Source organism: Oryctolagus cuniculus, chromosome 13 (genome assembly GCF_051225735.1).
Source record: "Oryctolagus cuniculus isolate XC-2025 breed Fujian yellow rabbit chromosome 13, ASM5122573v1, whole genome shotgun sequence".
NCBI lineage: Eukaryota > Metazoa > Chordata > Mammalia > Lagomorpha > Leporidae > Oryctolagus > Oryctolagus cuniculus.
The window spans coordinates 61,715,349-61,736,675 of NC_142879.1; the positions used below are offsets into that span (position 1 = coordinate 61,715,349).

The following is a 21,327-nucleotide window of genomic DNA, read 5'->3' on the forward strand; positions in this document are numbered from 1 at the left end:
GGCATGACTTGTCCCAGGATCATATTCCTCTCCTATTAACTACTGACACATTAAAAAAATTTTTTTTGAAAGAGAAAGATTGACCTCATGTGGTGGTTCACTCCCCAAATGTCCACAGTAGCTGTGGTATATTAGGCTGAAGTCGAGAGCCCAGATCTCAACCTGGGTGTCCCAGCTGGATGTCAGGAACCCAACTACTTGGGTCATCACTGCTGTCTCTCAGGGTATGCATTAGTAAGAAGCTGAAGTCAGGAGCTGGAGATGGAACTCAAAGCCAGGCACTCTGGTATGGGATGCAGGCATTCCAGGCAGCATCCTAGATCCTATACCAACTGCCCTCCTGCCACTAACAGACACATCTGAGCACCATTGGATGCCCTGGGTTGGAGATGGCAGAACAGCTTTTGTTGCTCCTGGAACCAGGTAGATACTATTCTATCCTTGGGCCCCTTTTCAAAAGTAGCGCCCTTTTCAGTCACCCCATAAGTGGCTCAAAAATGAACACTCTGAGCTGATAAATATTGCTTCTCCAAGAGGAACTCTAAGCAATGTGCCTCTCTTTCATGTAGGAGGCAGTGTAAGGTGCAAACAACTCATCCTTTGCTTTGGAGGAAACACCTCGACCTAGACCCCTGAACCCCTAAAATGTTTCTCTGATATTATAGGTCCCTGTAGATTCATGGGACTTACTTTCCACACCATGATTTATATGTTTCTCACATACAGAGTAACTGCCACCCCTGCTCTGTAAGCCCTTATAGCACAATGTCATTGATATCGTAGACACTGATGTCCTGAAGAACATTGAGGGGATTAAGACTGCTGTGAAACACCCTGTGCCATGGAGCCAGAGTTGACCTCTTTAAAAAATTACTTTAGATACTTACCTGGCAGGGGAGATACCATGATCACGAAGGTGGTTTTCCCAGGGCGAGGCTCATCCATTGCACTCCGGATGTGCTGACGCCTGTGATTTTCCCAAATGTGGCAAACTCGACTGCATAATTTGTGGTAGTGGGGGACTGCATTCATGCTCTCCCCTGTGAAAAAAAAATATTTTATTTATTTGAAAGACAGAGCTACACAGATATAGAGCGAGAGCGAGAGCGAGAGCGAGAGAGAGAGAGAGAGAGTCTTTCATCCACTGATTCACTCCCCAGATAGCTTCAACAGCCAGAGCTGAGCTGATCTGAAGCCAGGAGCCAGGAGCTTCTTCCAGGTCTCCCATGTGGCTGCAGGGACCCAAGGACTTGTGCCATCTTCTACTGCTTTCCCAGGCCATAGCTGAGAGTTAGATTGGAAGAGGAGCAGCCAGGACTTGAACTGGCACCCATATGGGATGCCAGCACCGCAGACAGTGGCTTTACCAGCTATGCCACAGCACCAGCCCCTATATCAATATAGATCTCTATAACAACCTAACTCTTGAGTGAGATGAGAAGGTATCCTTACCAGATGACATAAAGCAGCTTTTGGATCTTTCATGTATTGGGAATGAGAAAAAAAGGCCATTTCCTTCCAAGAGCTGAGTGGGCTTGCTGTATTGAAGTCACCACTATATTAAGCTTACGATAATCTATTTTCATTGCCCACTTTCCACACTAACTGAAAAGTTAAATGGGGAAGTAACAGAAATTTTCCATTTCTGTAGCATTTAAGTTCAGGCCCAAGAATTGGATTTGGGCACAACATTTTCTTTTGAGATGGCTTAAGTCAGACCTAGAGAGTTCTTTTTTACATCTTTCATATAGATCAAGTAGGACTATAAAGAGCTGCCCATTATTTTTAGTCCTGGGGCCCATGTTCAGCTAGTTTCTGCCAAAGACATTTGATGTGCTGGCAGTTCTGGTTCCCAGACTGGCCCTGGGAATGGACTTGCTCATCATGCCTTCTGCTGGCAACTTCTCCCTTACTGGTCATTGTGCCTCTGGCAAGCATGAGGGAATTCAGTCAACTCCAGATGCTCTCAACAGTATCCTTGATACCCATGAAATAGCCACATCAGTGCTTTTGAGAGGTGGGGGCATTTCCCTTCCCAATGTCTTTGGTGCTTTGACAAAAGGGCTGTCATGGGTCATGTACTATGTATCTACACCAACATTCCTGTTTCCTTAGGTTCCTACTTCCACATTACACCAAAGAATTTCAGGAATCCCGACTTTTGTTAATTGATGTGGGCTTCCATTAAGCCCAGGTTTCACTCAACCAACCAACCAATAGTGAGACCCACTCTACTCCAGGAAGCATATTAAACTAGAATCTGTCGGTAAACTGGTGTTCTTTTCCTCATTTCCTGGTTGATAACCTTCAGAATCCACTCCCATATTTATTCCCAAGAACTTTTTCAAAATAAAGAACAAAGTTTTACAATTACTTTGGTGTATAAGTTCTTATGACATGAGTCTTGTCTTTATTGCTCCATTTGTGTCTAAGACAATGAGAAGTAGTGGAGTTACCAGGGGATTTGACTTTTCTTGCAAAGTGAGTTCCTCAGGCAAGAATGTTGTAGTTCTTTAAGCACGGCAGGAAGAGCCTCTTTGGACAAAGAGGCTACTTCCTGTGATAAGGGAAGCTTTGTGTACTTTGAGTCTTTACCATCTGTCCCCATTCCCAATCTCCCAGTTCTCACTCTTTCCAATCAGCCTCTACTGTCACCTATGGGAGGAGGGAAGGTTGCATTTAACAGACATTATAAATCAAAAGCCAATATAATCTTCCTTTTGGTTTGTTTGTGGTTGCAAAAGATAAGATATTCTTTTAGCACACTCACTGAAAGTCTTTGATTTTCACTCTGCTCTTTGAACTAGAATTTAAGGCCTTGCTATTTGCTTCTCAAGCTATCCAGTGATTAGAGTCAACAGCTTCTCCTTACAATTCTCTTTATAGTATTGTCTTGCAGCAATGCCTCTGTTTCTGAAAACTTCAGTTCCAATGAGGTCTTCCTTGTACTGGATACCCTTCACTGTGGGTAGCCACAAGTGATCATTTGTGCTATGAGCTATCTTAACACAACTTGAATTTTCATCTTCCTCCAAACCAACCAGTCCACACATCTTCAGATTTCTCCATTTCTCTTGTGAATATGATGCTGCTAATATTCCTGGTATCAATTTCTGTATTTTCCAGAGTTCCTGATTGCAAGCAACAGAAGTAAGATTTGGTTAATTGAAGCAAAAAATATTAATTAAAAGGCACATTACATAGCTCACCAAATCTTTAGAAGTACTGGAGAAGCTTGGAGTCTGAGGAGGAGCAGAGACACCCAAAGTAATGCTGCAGAACTGGTTCTTTAATAACATCATTGCCATTACCATTGGCTCTGACACTGATAGTTTGCACCACAGACAATTCCAATGCTGAACACCCTTGGAAACTGCTTGTGTCAGTGAGGAAAGAAAACAGTTGCAAGTAACAGAGAATCTAATAATAGGTTAAACAAAAACATTTATTTTGGGGCCAGTGCTATGGTGTAGTAGGCTAGGCCTCTGCCTGCAGTGCTGACATCCAATATGGGCACCAGTGTGTGTCTTGGCTGCTTCACTTCTGATCCAGCTCCCTTCTAATGGTCTGGGACAGCAATGGAGGATGGCCCAAGTACTTGGGCCCCTGAGCCCCTGTGGGAGACCTGGAAGAAGCTCCTGGATCCTGGCTGTAGCCTGCCCCAGTCCTGGCCATTGCAGCCATTTGGGGAGTAAACCAGCATATGGAAGACCTCTCTCTCTCTGTCTATAACTCTGCCTCTCAAATAAATGAATAAATATTTGGGAAAAAACATTTATTTTTCTTCTGTATTTATATTTCTATTGTCATAAGCATTGATTCATCTGTCTAAAAACTACACCAAGGATCCTGAGGTTCTTTGAATATTTCACCTTTATCAGTTCAGTATATTGGCCCTAAATCTCAGAATTGTCCCCTCATGTTTGCAAGATGGCTGTTACAGCTTCAGCCATTACATTTGCATTTGAGGTAGAAGTTTGGAAGAGATAAGAAGTGGCTCCTGTGTCAAGAAGGGAAGAGTTCAACAAGGAATCCTGCCAGACACGCATCTATGTCTCCCTGGCCAGAAGTGTGTCATGAAGCCATCCAGACACACAAAGGAAGCCAAGAAAGCACTCACGATGAGCCCCCGTATTAGGAGCAAGCAAAGGAAAAGGGGTTGTGAATGGTGTTGGGTCAGCGGATCTCTATAAAAATCATGCACTTCAAGATTCTTTGTGTCACAAGCTCCAAATTCAAAGTCCAAGGGAAGTGGGCATCCAAATGGCAGAGCCTAGACCATGTGCCTACCTCTTAGTAGCCAGAGTGGCCAAGAATTTGACATTGGAAGCTCCTATGATGGGAGCTTCTACTTTGTAAGATAGGGAATTCCCCCAAAGGTAAGAAGGGAGTTCTCACACTGTCAACTTATTTTTTATAGATCTTCCCAGATTGTTTTACCCAAGTAGTTAAACATTGAGAATTAATCTTCTGGCAAATGGATATATACCTGTTGTATAGATTATCTTTTTGTTAACTGTCTTTAAGAATTCCTTTAAGCTCCCTTCTAAATATTTAATAAATAGGATGAAGGCAGGTAAAAGGTTCATTGTGGCAAAGCAGGTTAAGCCACCACCTCCAACACCAGCTGTTCCACTTCTGATCCAGCTTCCTGCTAATGTGCCCAGAAAGCAGCAGAAGATGGCCTGAGTACTTGGGTTCCCAACGTCCATGTGGGAGACCGGGACAGAATTCCAGACTCCTGGCTTTGGCCTGGCCCAGCCCTGGCCTTTGCAGCTGTTTGGGGAAGTGATCCAGCAAATGAAAGATGTGTGTGTGTGTGTGTGTGTGTGTGTGTCTATAACTGTCTTTCAAATAAACAAATCTTTAAAAAGAAAAAAAAAGAAGAAGGGATGCCCCTTGGCTGCCCTCTGAGATAGAGTGAACACCAGATATGCTTCACAGCTTTGAACTTCCTACCCTCACTAAGCACCCAGTCTTCCAGGAATCTCCAGCATGAGCTGTCCCAGGCTTCCCGACTAGAGCAGTTCCCCAACCTAGACCTTTACCACCCTCACCCCTGCTCCCTGCCCAGCAGAACATAGTGTTCCACCTCAGGGGACAAGAACGTCTCAGGTGAGAAACAGCTCAATTTCATAAACAAATCCATGCCACTGTTTTCCTGGGAAAGAACACCTCATCCTATTTGGAACTGCTGATTTCAGCCATCGACATGGACTATAGTTAGGAGTCACATGACCAACCACGGCCTGCCCAGTCTGGAATATTAGAGGCCAGTGGAAGGAGCTCCCTGACTGGAAGGAATATCAACCAAAGGAGCGCAGGCCTCTGAGAAAATGGAAACCTTTACCTAACAGCAGAGGAGCCCACATTCAGACTTCCTATTCACAAATGTCAACGACCTACGCAGTAACAACAGCCACATAATTATGACTTTTTGTACATTTAGAAAATTCAGTCCTTGAAAATTCAGGGTCATGTGGCTCTCAGTCTCCAGATTCCACCCATAAAAGCCTTTCTGTTTGCTCCAGGCAGTGACACGTCCTGATTGGCCCAACCAAAAGTGAGAGAAACACGTGGTGATCTCTTCATGCCTACAGCCAGCACACATTGTTAGGTGCTGGATTCATCACTGAGTAAGCGTCCAAACAAATGACTGCACTTTTTGTTCTTAGTCACTCGGGACAAGGTCAACATTTCTTGTGGATTTTTTGGCTTCAATTACAATCTTAAAATTGGAATGGCAGGTGTTTCAAAGGTTTCAGGAATGTTGGAATTCAAGGAGTCAATGAGATGACATCTGTGATAAGGGTTTTGCAAACTAAGATGACTCAGTGTAGAGGTCCCAAGTTCCTTTGTTTTAAAACTTCCTATTCTAATTACACTGTTTGTGAAATATGAATTAATTATATCTCTATTTTGTGTTGCTGTCATGCTTGGAATTCCTAAATTGAAAGACCACTAAGCACATCACCAATTTTTTTTAAATGAAACTTTTTTATATGAAAATCTATCCATTTCACACAATTCAGTGATGCTCAGTGACTTCACCAAGTGGTACAACTGTCAGTATGAGTCCATATTAGGCCATCTTCATCCCCCTACGATAAGCATTTCAGATTTGAATTCAAGCAGGAGCCCCTGGGATTCTTTATAACAAACCCCAAATCTAGGAAAAGCTTTAACCAGCATCCAAGCAAACAAGCATATCTAATGCTCTTTTCATTAAATCTTCAGTATTAAGTGGAACTGGGGTAAAAGAAAAAGGAGGGGGTGGGACAGGGAGGACTTAGCATAAGCTGGGACACACAGCGGTCAGAAGCATGAAATAGTTCCCATGTGCCTGAAAACAGGATGAACTTGTCACTGCAAATGAATCCGAGGATGCCTGTTAACAACCTGCTCTGCTCCAGGGAAGTCACCGGAAGAGGTCCTCTCAAGGTTTATGGAGAAAACTAGATCCAGTTCTTACCAGGAATTCTTGGAAGAGCACATAGCTGCCTGGTAGTAATGTTCCACACACTTTCTGTTGCTTCCTATTTTCATCTTAGTAAAGGGAGTGTTTGGAGTAGCACACGGAGGAAAGGCAACTGGCTGCACCCACGGGAACATGCTTGTATCTTAGGGTCTGAGAACTGACCATATCCTATTTTCAGGGATGTAAGAGCCATGCACTGCAGGAAACATTAGCTATTACTATGGCACCACAAGTCCTCGTGGTACACAGTAGCTTTAGCATCAACGGGGTAGGATTCTCCAGGCTCTGGTGAACTGTGCGGGCAAGGCTCACCTGGAGCCGCAGGGCAGAGCAAAGGGATGAGGGCGAGGGACGTTGTTCAAAGCCATTGTAAGAAAGAGAGAGAGGTCCACTGAGATCAGATTTCATGGAGACTAAAGTTTATGCATTGTTGGAGATTCTCTTCAATGTGAAGGAAATTACAGACAAAGTTAAGTCTAAAGTGACTATTTAGAACAAGAAATGTATTTAAAAGAAAAAAAGTACAAATTTTAAGAAGCTAAACAATAGTACAAACATGATAAAAATCCCGAATAATAACGCAGTTTTACTTGCTGACTGCCTGGGGCATCTCTAAATATCCTTCCTTCCCTTTCCTAGATATTTTTGGCTGAATATTCCTCTTCATATAAGAATAATTCTGCAACATAATTTTCTGTAGAGAGAATAAAAATGTAATTCTTTTCTCTAGCACCATTGATCACATTTTGTTTTTACTATTGAAGTTCAGAAGTGTTTAACGTCAACCTTGTTAATTCTGTATATTTTTTAAATTAATTAACTGATTTTATTGGAGAGGCGGAGAGACAGAAAAACAGAGATGCAGAGGAGGAGGAGGGGGAGGAGGGAGAGAAACAGGTAGGGAGAGACTGCCCATCCTCTGGTTCATTCCCCAAAAGCTCTAGCTAGAGTCAGGAACTCACTCAGAGTCTTCCATGTGGGTGGCAGAGATCCAAGTACTTGAGCCATCACCTGCTGCCTCGCAGAGTGCACATTAGTAGGAAGCTGGAATCAGGAGCAGAGCCCGGACAGAAACTCAGGCACTCTGATAGGGGATGTGGGCATCCCAAAGAGCGTTTTCACTGCTGTGCCAAATAGCCATCCTGGTCACACAGCTCTCTGGGGTGGTTCTCAGGCTCGGGGAAATTTCGATGAGCATTGCTTCATTTCTGAGCCACGGGCTCTCAGGGCATCGCGCGTCTCCTCGTGCAGCGATGAGTTCCACACAGTCTTGGAGCTGATGCTGCTCATTGCCAGTTCGTTGTGATGTCTATGTTGTGGCTTGCCGTGAGTTTCAACCTAACCTCACACTTCAGGCCCAGCCTGCTGGAAGAGAAAACAAAGCCTCCCCAAGAGGAAAGCAGGCCGGTGCTTGGGGCCCCACATTTTTCCTCCGCATGGCAGAGCACAGTGCCCGCTTTGTGCTTAGAAAGGGAGGAATGACCTCCCAGCCCACAGTGCCAACGAGTGTCCCCGCCTCTGGAGACCAGGGAATGGGGAGAAAGAGAAGTCCAGGAAGGCAAGCAAGGGGCCCCCTGCCTGGGAGCTCAGGGCGGGGGTGGGGGTGGGGGTGGGAGTGGAGGTCCGGGAGGTCTGGCTGGTAGGATCTGATGGGCAGAAGCCCTGATTCAGACAGACACCCTGACCCTTCTAGAGTAGCTGCACAACTTAAACTTGGCCCAAGAACATCTAGAAGCAGATCCAAAGTGCTTGCCAGTTATGATCCTTAAAATGAGAAAGCAGCCTCAGTGATAGCAAAAACAGAAGGAGTAATGCTTGGTCTCTTTACTGGTAAATCAATCAAAAAGAGCAAGGAAAACAGAAAAGAAGAAAGGTTGGCAGTCACACTGCTCTTACTGGATGAAGTGGGTGATAGGCAGTAAGAGATGCGTTGGGGGTCACAGGATGGGCCAGTGGTTGCTCCCCTGTGCCCACAGTAGGAGCAAAGGTGGCCAGCACGGGCCACCTCAGCACACGCGGCATGGGAACATCGCCAGGCTTCTGCTTTGACAGTTCCACAAGCGAGCCTCAGAGCAACCACCCACGACAGAACTGTGGCAGCCCGCGAGGTCTCCAGTCAGCCGTGTACTAAGCTAGGGTTTCTGGAACCAGCTAAGACCACATGGGAGGAACGCCACTGGCACACCCGGGTCTGAGCCACTGAGGCAAGAAACAAATTGCTCTGGGCTTTGCTCGGATGGACAGGTGCTAGGTTTCACTGATTTGTGGTAAGCATGCCTTGCTGATAACTCTCCTCCCCAGACTTGGCCATCAGCTTCTTAGAGCTATTGTTAAGATGAGATAAAATAATGGATGTTAGTGCCCAGCCCTGCCTCTGGAACGAAGAGCCCACTGCAGGAGACCATCCCGAGGTGCACCTCTGGCATGTCATTTGTTTTAACCTGATTATTTTGAGAAACTATAGCAGTTCTGAAAACAGAGTGGGTTACCTACTTGTAAGGAAGATTTTACATCTATAAAGGAAATTTCTATTTGTAAAGCTTACTTTCTGTCTGTCTCTGACTCCCTCCCAGCCCTCCCCCCACCATGAGGAATCACTAGAGACACCTGTGACTCAATTCTGCAGTCTGTTTACCCTGTTTTTCTTGGGCATCTCTCCATAACCAGCCTTCCCCACCCTGTCTTTCTATATTCTAGAGAACAAGGGAATTTAAGTCTGAATTCAAAGCACCTCTTAGAGTGCTACTCATTCCTCTTTCTCCATGCACACACGAAGTGTACATGTCAGCTAACTTCTATCTGTAATTCATTTGTCAATATGTCTTATGTTACCTGAAGGGAGGAGGGCTTTGGGCCAAGACGGTCAGTCAGGGGGAGTACTTACTGCTTGCAGGATGGCTGGGGTTGTGAGCAGGATGTGGTGCACCTAGGAGTCATGACAGGATAAGCTAATGTTTTAATATACAATAAGGAGCATATGACGGTCTTGCATTCTACTCTCTATATCTTCTTAGCTGATTGAACTCCCCCATCTCTCGCCCCCTCCATCTGCCAACCCTAGCAATTTGATTTAGGACATCTCAGAATTTTTCTCTTATCAGACAGCAAGCAAGTTTGGGAGTATTGCAAGGAGGTCAGACCATGAGAAGGTAGGGAGGAGGCAGACCAAGAATTAGAATTAAGTTGGAGGAAAATCAAACAGCAAACAAACTCAAACCAATCACATTTAAAATATTAGAACTAAGACTTCAACATGAAGACTTGCATTTATCCCCAAACACAGCCTCATCAATTTATTTTTTTAAATATTTTATTTATTTATTTATTTACTTGAGAAGTAGAGTTACAGGCAGAGGGAGAGACAGAGAGAAAGCTCTTCCATTTGCTGGTTCACTCCCCACATGGCCACAATGGCTGGAGCTGAGCTGATCCAAAGCCAGGAGCCAGGAGCCAAGAGCCAGGAGCCAGGAGCTTCTTCCAGGTCTCCCATTTGGGTGCAAGGGTCCAAGCACTTGGGCCATCTGCTGCTGCTTTCCCAGGGTATAGCAGAGGGCTGGATCAGAAAAGGAGCAGCTGGGCCAGGAACCAGCACCCATATGGGATCCCAGCACCTTAGGCAGAGGCTTAGTGCACTATGCCACAGCGCTGACTGCTCCCCCTCTCCATTAATTTCTAACAGTGGTGTTCTCTCAGGCTCATGAATGATTACAAGTGGCTCAGACAAGCTAGGAGCCTTCCCTAAAGGCACAAAGCTATCAGCTCTGTGCCATTGGGCAGCGCTGCCCGGAGAGCCTGGGAATGACCCACCACCTCCAACCCCCAACTCAACATGAGATCATGGCTAGCTCCATGGGTCATGTGACCATAGTGGTGGCCCCTAGAGCTGGTGACTTTACAACTCCCCACTTCCTCATCTGGTCTGAAGTCCTTTAATATGCAACCAGGAAATGGACTCTAGTCAGCTGGGCCAGCAGACAGCCAGTTCTGTTCCACTTCAGTAAAGGCTGTATCAACGGACTGCTTTGTAATGGCATTTGTTTTTCACATTAAAAGACCTTTTTTTTAATTTGAGAAACAGACAGAGGGTTCCTATCTGCTGGTTCACTGCCCAGATACCTATAATGGACCAAGCTGAAGCCAGGAGATGGGAATTCAATCCAGATCTCCCACATGAGTGGTTGGGCCTTGAGCCATAACCTGCTGCCTTCCAGAGTCTGCATTAGCAAGAAGCTAGAGTTAGGAGTGGAGCCTGTTCTTGAACCTAGTCACTTTGATATAGGACACAGGTGTCTCATCGGAGGCCAAACACCCACCATGGCAATGGCATTTTATTCACGGGCTGCCTCATCGGCTGGCTCCCACTCTGGAACTCTTGACCTTGCAATAGCTCTCTATTGGCTGGGAGCTGTGCAAAACTCACCATCTGCTTTCACCTGCACTGGGCACCATGGAAGTTTTGAGATTCCAGACACAGTTACAGTTACAACACAGGTGTTCTGGGCCTGAAGGGGCCTACCACACACACACACACACACTGCAGTAGTCAACTTTGGGAATAACTGGCCAGGAAACCCAGTGCTTCATCACAAAGCAGTTGTCTCAGGGAAGAGGTTTGCTTGGTGTTAGGCAGCTCACAGCCAACGTGGCTGCAGGGCTCCAGGCTTGTCCACAAGAGCAGAGCAAGACAGGAGGCCTTGCTGGGAGCATTACGACACTACTGGGGCAGCAGCAGGAGCCACCATCCAGGAGGGGCTGAAAGTCAGGATCTGATTCCACAGAGACTAAACAATTTGTCGGGGTGCTCTGAGCTATGGACCTCACAAATCACATCCAATTAACTTAAGCAAAAAAGACGATGGGGTGAGCCAAGGACTCCAAGCCCAGAGAGGACAGGAGAGGAACTGGCCTGAGATATGCCAGGCAGGTACAGGGCTGGCCTCCACTTGCTTCTCCCTGTGGAAGGGCTGTGGCTGCCATAGCTCTCCATACACCTTCTGACTTTTCAGAAAGGCAGCTGCCACCCCTAGGCCCAGCTGGAGAACCCTTGGAGGGCAGATGTGCAGGGGCCTCCACCCTAGCCCATTCACCTCCTCTGGAAGCAAACTGAACAGGTGTTTTTTTTTTAACTTTTATTTAATGAATATAAATTTCCAAAGTACGGCTTATAGATTACAATGGCTCCCCCCCCCATAACGTCCCTCCCACCCGCAACCCTCCCCTTTCCCACTCCCTCTCCCCTTCCATTCACATCAAGATTCCTTTTTGATTTTCTTTATATACAGAAGATCAGTTTAGCATACATTAAGTAAAGATTTCAACAGTTTGCTCCCACACAGAAACATAAAGTGAAAAATAATAGATGATTTTTTAAATGATGATGAAATCAGATCAGACCTATTGTCATGTTTAATCCCAGTGAGAGTCAAGTTGGGAATTGATAATTTCTTCTTCTTCTTCTTCTTCTTTTTTTTTTTTTTAACAGAAGATCAGTTTAGTACACATTAAGTAAAGATTTCAACAGTTTGTACCCCCATAGAAACACCAAGTGAAATATACTGTTTGAGTACTCGTTATAGCATTAAGTCTCAATGTACAGCACATTAAGGACAGAGATCCTACATGAGGAGTAAGTGCACAGTGACTCCTGTTGTAGACTTTACAAATTGACACTCCTGTTTATGGCATCAGTAATCTCCCTATGCTCCAGTCATGAGTTTCCAAGGCTATGGAAGCCCCTTGAGTTCTCCGACTCTTATCTTGTTTAGACAAGGTCATAGTCAAAGTGGAGGTTCTCTCCTCCCTTCAGAGAAAGGTACCTCCTTCTTTGAAGACCTGTTCTTTCCACTGGGATCTCACTCACAGAGATCTTTTATTTAGTTTTTTTTTTTTTTTTTTTTTTTTTGCCAGAGTGTCTTGGCTTTCCATGCCTGAAATACTCTCATGGGCTTTTCAGCCAGATCCGAATGCCTTTAGGGCTGATTCTGAGGCCAGAGTGCTGTTTAGGACATCCGCCATTCTATGCGTCTGCTGAGTATCTCACTTCCCATGTTGGATCACTCTCCCCTTTATTTATTCTGTCGGTTAGTATTAGCAGGTACTAGACTTGTTTATGTGATCCCTTTGACTCTTAGTCCTTTCATTATGATCAATTGTGAACTGAAATTGATCACCTGGACTAGTGAGATGGCATTGGTACATGCCACCTTGATGGGATTGAATTGGAGTCCCCTGGTATGTTTCTAACTCTACCATTTGGGGCAAGTCAGCTTGAGCATGTCCCAAATTGTACATCTCTTCCCTCTCTTATTCCCACTGTTATGTTTAACAGGGATCACATTTCAGTTAAATTTCAACACTTAAGAATAACTGTGTATTAATTACAGAATTAAACCAGTCATATTAAGTAGAACAGACAAAAAAAACTACTAACAGGGATAATGAATTAAGTTGTTCGTTAACAGTCAGGGCTATGCTGATCAGGTCACCATTTCTCATAGTGTCCATTTCACTTCAACAGGTTTCCTTTTTGGTGTTCAGTCAGTTGTCACTGATCAGGGAGAACATATGGTATTTGTCCCTTTGGGACTGGCTTATTTCACTCAGCATGATGTGTTCCAGATTCCTCCATTTTGTTGCAAATGACTGGATTTCATTGTTTCTTACTGCGGTATAGTATTCTAAAGAGTACATATCCCATAATTTCTTTATCCAGTCTACCGTTGATGGGCATTTAGGTTGGTTCCAGGTCTTGGCTATTGTGAATTGTGCTGCAATAAACATTAGGGTGCAGACCGCTTTTTTGTTTGCCAATTTAATTTCCTTTGGGTAAATTCCAAGGAGTGGGATGGCTGGGTCGAACGGTAGGGTTATATTCAGGTTTCTGAGGAATCTCCAGACTGACTTCCACAGTGGATTGACCAGTTTGCATTCCCACCAACAGTGGGTTAGTGTCCCTTTTTCCCCACATCCTCACCAGCATCTGTTGTTGGTAGATTTGTGTATGTGAGCCATTCTAACCGGGGTGACCTCATTGTGGTTTTGATGTGCATTTCCCTGATTGCTAGTGACCTTGAACATTTTTTCATGTGCCTGTTGGCCATTTGGATTTCCTCTTTGGAAAAATGTCTATTGAGGTCCTTGGCCCATCTCTTAAGTGGGTTGTTGGTTTTGTTTTTGTGGAGTTTCTTGATCTCTTTGTAGATTCTGGTTATTAACCCTTTATCTGTTGCATAGTTTGCAAATATTTTTTCCCATTCTGTCGGTTGTCTCTTCACTCTCCTGACTGTTTCTTTTGCAGTACAGAAACTTCTCAATTTGATGCAATCCCAATAGTTGATTTTGGCTTTGACTGCCTGTGTCTCCCGGGTCTTTTCCAGAAATTCTTTGCCTGTGCCAATATCTTGAAGGGTTTCTCCAATGTTCCCTAGTAACTTGATGGTGTCAGGTCGTAGATTTAGGTCTTTAATCCATGTTGAGTGGATTTTTGTGTAAGGTGTAAGGTAGGGGTCTTGCTTCATGCTTCTGCACGTGGAAATCCAGTTTTCCCAGCACCATTTATTGAATAGACTGTCCTTGCTCCAGGAATTGGTTTTAGATCCTTGATCAAATATAAGTTGGCTGTAGATGTTTGGGTTGATTTCTGGTGTTTCAATTCTGTTCCATTGGTCTATCCATCTGTTTCTGTACCAGTACCATGCTGTTTTGATTACAACTGCCCTGTAGTATGTCCTGAAATCTGGTATTGTGATGCCTCCGGCTTTGTTTTTGTTGTACAAGATTGCTTTAGCTATTCAAGGTCTCTTGTGCCTCCATATGAATTTCAGCATCATTTTTTCTAGATCTGAGAAGAATGTCTTTGGTATCTTGATTGGGATTGCATTGAATCTATAAATTGCTTTTGGGAGAATGGACATTTTGATGATGTTGATTCTTCCAATCCATGAGCATGGCAGATTTTTCCATTTTTTGGTATCCTCTTCTATTTCTTACTTTAAGATTTTGTAATTCTCATCGTAGAGATCTTGAACATCCTTGGTTAAGTTTATTCCAAGGTATTTGATTGTTTTTGTAGCTATTGTGAATTGGATTGATCTTAGCAGTTCTTTCTCAGCCATGGCATTGCTTGTGTATACAAAGGCTGTTGATTTTTGTGCATTGATTTTATATCCTGCCATTTTGCCAAACTCCTCTATGAGTTCCAATAGTCTCTTAGTAGAGTTCTTTGGATCCCCTAAGTAAAGAATCATAACGTCTGCAAAGAGGGATAGTTTGACTTCTTCCTTCTCAATTTGTATTCCTTTAATTTCTTTTTCTTGTCTGATGGCTCCGGCTAAAACTTCCAGAACTATGTTCAATAGCAGTGGTGAGAGTGGGCATCCCTGTCTGGTACCAGATCTCAGTGGAAATGCTTCCAACTTTTCCCCATTCAATAGGATGCTGGCCGTGGGTTTTTCATAGATTGCTTTGATTATATTGAGGAATGTTCCTTCTATACCCAATTTGCTTAGAGTTTTCATCATGAAAGGGTGTTGAATTTTATCAAATGCTTTCTCTGCATCTATTGAGATAATCATATGGTTTTTCTTCTGCAGTCTGTTAATGTGGTGTATCACATTGATTGATTTGCGAATGTTGAACCATCCCTGCATACCAGGGATAAATCCCATTTGGTCTGGGTGGATGATTTTCCTGATGTGTTGTTGTATTCTATTAGCAAGAATTTTATTGAGGATTTTTGCATCTATGTTCATCAGGGATATTGGTCTATAATTTTCTTTCAGTGCTGCGTCTTTCTCTGGCTTAGGGATTAAGGTGATGCTGGCTTCATAGAAAGAATTTGGGAGGATTCCATCTTTTTCGATTATTCTGAATAGCTTGAGAAGAAATGGAATTAGTTCTTCTTTAAATGTTTGGTAGAATTCAGCAGTGAATCCATCTGGTCCTGGGCTTTTCTTTTTTGTAGGGCCTTTATTACTGTTTCGATTTCTGTCTCAGTTATGGGTCTGTTTAGGTTTTCTATGTCTTCATGGTTCAATTTAGGTAGATTGCATGTGTCCAGGAATCTATCCATTTCTGATAGGTTTCCCTGTTTGCTGGCATACAAGTCCTTGTAGTAATTTCTGATGATTCTTTTTATTTCTGTGGTGTCTGTTGTTATGTTTCCTTTTTCATCTCTGATTTTATTGATTTGGGTCTTTTCTTTTTTTAGTTATTTGGGCCAATGGGTGTCAATTTTGTTTATTTTTTCAAAAAACCAGCTCTTCGCTTGGCTGATTTTTTGTATTTTTTTTTGTATTCAATCCTGTTAATTTCTTCTCTGGTTTTAATTATTTCTCTTCTCCTACTAGATTTGGTCTGGTTTGCTGCAGTTTTTCTAGGTCCTTGAGATGTGCTGAAAGCTCATTTATTTGGTACCTTTCCAATTTCTTGATATAGGCACCTATTGCTATAAACTTGCCTCTCAATACTGCTTTTGCTGTATCCCATAAGTTTTGATATGTTTTGTTGTTATCCTCATTTACTTCCAGAAAGTTTCTGATTTCTCTTGATTTCTTGAATGACCCAGTGTTCATTCAGGAGCATGTTGTTCAGTCTCCATGTGTTTGCATACTTTCTGGGGTTTCCTGAGTTGCTAATTTCCAGCTTCATTCCGCTGTGGTCTGAGAAGCTGCATGGTATGATTCTAATTCTTTTAAATTTGCTGAGACTTGCTTTATGACCTAGTATGTGATCAATCCTAGAGAAGGTTCCATGCACTGCTGAGAAGAATGTAAAGTCTTTAGATGTAGGATTGAAAGTTCTGTAGATATCTGTTAGATCCATTTGGGCAATAGTGTCGATTAAATCTGCTGTTTCCTTGTTGATCTTCTGTCTGGATGATCTATCTATTTCTGAGAGTGGAGTATTGAAGTCCCCCAGTACTATTGCATTGGAATCTAAGTCTCCCTTTAAGTCCCTTAACATATCTTTTAAATAGACCGGTGCCCTGTAATTAGGTACATATACATTTATAATAGTTACATCTTCCTGTTGAATTGAACCCTTAATCATCATATAGTGCCCCTCTTTGTCTCTCTTAACAGTTTTTGTATTAAAGTTTATTTTGTCTGATATTAATATGGCTACACCTGCTTTTTTTTGGTTTTTGTTGGCATGGAATATCTTTTTCCAACCTTTCACTTTCAGTCTGCATGCATCTTTGTTAGAGAGATGTGTTTCTTGTAGGCAACAAATAGTTGGGTGTTGTTCCTCTAGCCAGTCAGCCAATCGGTGTCTTTTAACTGGAGAGTTAAGTCCATTCACGTTTTTTTTTGTTTTTTTTTTTTTTTGTTGTTGTTGTTGTTGTTTTTTTTTTTTGTTTTGTTTTGTTTTGTTTTGACAGGCAGAGTGGGCAGTGAGAGAGAGAGACAGAGAGAAAGGTCTTCCTTTGCCGTTGGTTCACCCTCCAATGGCCGCCGCGGCCAGCGCGCTGCGGCCGGCGCACCGCGCTGATCCGATGGCAGGAGCCAGGAGCCAGGTGCTTTTCCTGGTCTCCCATGGGGTGCAGGGCCCAAGCACCTGGGCCATCCTCCACTGCACTCCCTGGCCACAGCAGAGAGCTGGCCTGGAAGAGGGGCAACCGGGACAGAATCCGGCGCCCCGACTGGGACTAGAACCCGGTGTGCCGGCGCCGCTAGGCGGAGGATTAGCCTCTTGAGCCGCGGCGCCGGCCTGGTCCATTCACGTTTAATGTGACTATTGATACATAGTGACTTTGCCCTGCCATTTGCCAAAGATAAGTTCTAATATATGCTTTGAGCTTCCCATGCTCTTTTACTAGTAGGAGTTCTTCCTTTACCTTCTTTCATATTGATGGCCGTGTTTCTGTGTTTCTGAGTGTAGCACATCTTTAAGTATCTTTTGCAGGGCCGGACAAGTGGCAGAAAAGTCTTTCAATTTCTGTTTGCTATGAAAGGTCTTTATTTCACCTTCATTCACAAATGAGAGCTTAGCAGGATATAATATTCTGGGCTGGCAATTTTTCTCTCTTAGCACCTGTGCTATGTCTCGCCATTCCCTCCTAGCCTGTAGTGTTTCTGATGAGAAGTCTGCTGTGAGTCTGATTGGAGATCCTCTGAGAGTAATCTGACGTTTCTCTCTTGCACATTTTAGGATCTTTTCTTTATGTTTCACTGTGGTGAGTTTAATTACAACGTGTCGTGGTGATGATCTCTTTTGGTCATGTTTACTGGGGGTTCTATGAGCTTCCTGTACTAGGATGTCTCTGTCCTTCTCCAAACCCGGAAAGTTCTCTGCTAGTATCTCACTAAAAAGGCCTTCTAATCCTTTCTCTCTCTCCATGCCTTCAGGAACTCCTAGAACCCGAATGTTGTTTTTTTTTTTTTTTTAATAGTATCCTGTAGATTCCCAACAATATTTTTTAGATTTCTAATTTCCTCTTCTTTTCTTTGGTTTGACTGTATCCTTTCCTGTTCTCTGTCTTCTAAGTCCGATATTCTCTCTTCTGCTTCACCCATTCTGTTTTTAAGGCTCTCTAATGTGTTTGTCATTTGATCTATTGAGCTCTTCATTTCATTTTGATTTCTCTTCACTATCACACTTTCCTGTTCTACTAGTTTCTGAGTTTCATTTTGATTCTTCCTTAAAATTTCATTTTCACGAGAGAGATTTTCAATCCTGTCCAATAAGGATTTCTGTAGTTCAAGGATTTGCTTTTGAAAAACTTCTAAATGTTCTTATCATAAATTTTTTGAAATTCGTATCTTGCATTTCTTCTATCTCATCATCTTCATACTCTTGGCTTGGGGTGTTTTGTTTATTTGGAGGATTCATAGTGTCATCGTTGATCTTGTTCCCTCGATTTCTGTGTTTATTGCTTGGCATGGTTAATTCTTTTTCCCTCACTGTGAGGTGTTTTTTTTTTTTTTATACTTTGTCTGTGTTAAGTGGACTGCCTGCTGTTGGAGGAGCCTTGGAGGCTTGAGATGGGTGTGGCCTGAGAGCTCTGCTTGGTTCTTCAGGGTTACAGGTGTGCAAAGGTTATGCGTGGTAAATCTCTATTTATTTATTTATTCATTTATTTATTTTATTTTATTTTTTTATTCAGGAGGTAAGTAATACTGCAAGGCTGAGCAGAATGGATGGTATTTAGCTTCAGATCTCTGGCTTCTACCCAAGGAGTCTGTGAAGGCTCAGTTTCTCCTGCGGACTCCCACTGGGTTGCCTAGGCTACTGAATTGTAGCCTTAACTCTCCCCTTTTATTATGTATATCCCAGCTCTTTGTCTCTTGCTCGCCTTTGCAAGGTTGGCGGAGAGAGGAACTTGTCTGTACCAGTACACCCCCACCTTTTTTTTTTTTTTTTTCCCTTCTCTCCTGTAGTCTGTTGAACTTTCCCTCTTCAAAGCCTGCTTCCCTCTTAAATTCTGTCTGCAGTTTCCCCGCCAATGTCTCCGGTTACTGAGCTCACCTCCGCTTCCAGCGCCGATGTGTGGACTCGGAGCCCTGGGCGTCCCTCCTCTCCCCGCTGGTGTCTGTGTCACATTCGAACAGGTGTTTTTCAGCCTTGTGTCCTGGTGACATAGACCTGGCTCTCAATACAAAGAAAGCATCTCTAGTTTCATTTGTTTGGGAAATACAAAGCTAATCAAGGAGCATTAGCTCATTAGCTCCAGTTATGAAAATAAAGGACCACAGGCTAGGGGAGCTTAGCCAACAAGACCTTATTCTCACAGTTCTGGACACTCAGTTCCAAGATTAAGGTGTCCTCAGGGTTGCTTCCTCCTGAGGCTTCTCTCCCTGCCTTGTTGCTGCCACCTACTCCTCCCACCCCCTAAATTTTTACAGGAACACCCTCTGTGTGTCTCTTATAAAGATACCAGGGGCCGGCGCTGTGGCATAGTGGGTAAAGCCACCGCCTGCAGTGCAGCATCCCATATGGGCAACGGTTCGAGTACCAGCTGCTCCACTTCCCACCCAGCTCTCTGCTATGGCCTGAGAAAGCAGTAGAAGATTTCCGAAGTCCTTGGGCCCCTGCACCCGCATGGAGACCCGAGGAAGCTCCTAGCTCCTGGCTTCAGATCAGCATAGCTCCGGCTGCTGCGGCCAACTTGGGAGTGAACCAGTGGATGGAAGACCTCTCTCCCCCTCCCTCCCTCCCTCTCTGTGTAACTCTTTCAAATAAATAAATAAATAAATCTTTTTTTAAAAAAATAAAGATACCAGCCCACCTTAATGATCTCATTTTAATTTTATTGTCTTTTTGAAGACTTTAGCTGTAAATACAGTCACAAACCATGGTGCTGGCAGTGGGGGCTTTAACATGAATTCTGGGGTGTGGGAATTTGAGCCCATGACACCAAGTTGAACAGGCCATTTGCAGTGTACTATGGATAGGAGGGATGATTGCATGTGATAAGAATGTCTGGTTCTTTCTGGATTCTGTCTTTGTGCCGGACTCTGTTTCAAGGACATTTCATTTTATTCAAGTAACAACCAATGAATTGCGATTTCCCAATAAAATCAAAACAAAATAAAGGCCGAAGTGTGGGGGTTGGTCTTAAACTGGAGGAGAAAGGAAGACAAATGCAGGAGGCATTCAGCAAGTACACCTGCTCACCTTTTGTGAATATTGCAAAGTCACATTTTGGTCCAGTTTTTTGTTATATTCTTTAGTAATCAATCCACAAGCAGTCATCAGTTGAGGATTCACATACAGCAGGCAGCTGGAAAACTTGCAGGTAAAAGACATCCTCTGGGGGAAGTGGCTTCATGATTGCTTATGCATATGGATAAAAAAAAACTTGGACATGTTAAAAAAGAAAAAAAGAAACCAATAGTAATGATTAGCTGTGGGGGACGGTGGCAACTGGGTGGATGGGGGCAGAGGAACAAGGGAGGATTGTCATACTACACTGTTGTTGGGGTTCAGAAAACAATAACCCAAATTATGGCACTTCAGCATGCTGAGTATTTTGAAATAAAGGATACTGAAGGTCTCAGAAGCAGCCTCAGAACTGAAGTCTCTGTGATCTTCTGTCTTGCGGCCTCCCACCCTTCATTCTGCCCAGAGGCAAGCCTTAGGAAAGCAGGATTCCCCCTCCCCAAGGCAGGTCATTGCAACTGGAATCCCTTTCCCCTACAGCAGGCCACAAAGCCTAGAAACAGTATTTTCATCTTGGTCCCACCTTTTATATAAGAGCTGCCCATAAGGAAATTCTCTGACTTGCCCTCACCCAATCATAGGTCATGAAATTCTCATTCCAGAAAGATCCTGACCCATTCCAGGAGGAAGGAATGCTACAGCAGACAAGCCAAGAAGAATCTGGACAGACAGGACTTGCTGGATTTCCCCTTTCAATCTATTACTGTTAGATCACACCCTTCTTGCCAGTCACATTTCCACATGACTGTCCACTCTTTGTCCAGCCTAAACAGAAAGACGGTTTTCCCTGAGTCCTATGTCTTTGTCCTGAAAGTGTTGTTTAAATAATTTTGTATGCTTGTCTCTTGTTAATTTACCTAGTGATATAGGAGTGTTGGCCATGACCTTTATGGTGGGTGAGGAAAATATCACATCTTGCTGCCCCTACACCTTTATGCACATTTTGATGTTTTTGAACCATGTATTTGTATAAGGGTATCAAAAAGTGTATGGAAAATGAGATTGAAAGTATGTTAATTTTTGTGAAAAACGAATTTTGAAATCTATTCTGAGTTTTTTGTAATATGCATTCTCTGGGTATTGTGAAAAACAATTTTTCAAAGTAAACTCATGTATTTCCATTTTCCATGAACTTTTTGAAGTCCTCTCGAATGACCTACTCACAAACATAAAGTGTAAAGAGTCAA

The 21,327-nt window shown here is 43.5% G+C and overlaps 1 non-coding gene and 1 pseudogene across 1 annotated transcript; both read left to right on the plus strand.

Moving 5' to 3' along the window:
- The first annotated feature begins 879 nt into the window (after nucleotides 1-879).
- On the plus strand, nucleotides 880-1,043 carry LOC127483635 (U1 spliceosomal RNA). Its single transcript, XR_007910073.3, has one exon. It is a non-coding gene; the product is annotated as a U1 spliceosomal RNA (small nuclear RNA).
- Nucleotides 1,044-1,884: 841 nt separating this feature from the next.
- LOC138845061 (V-type proton ATPase subunit S1 pseudogene) overlaps nucleotides 1,885-21,327 on the plus strand; it is a 36,086-nt pseudogene continuing 16,643 nt past the window's right edge.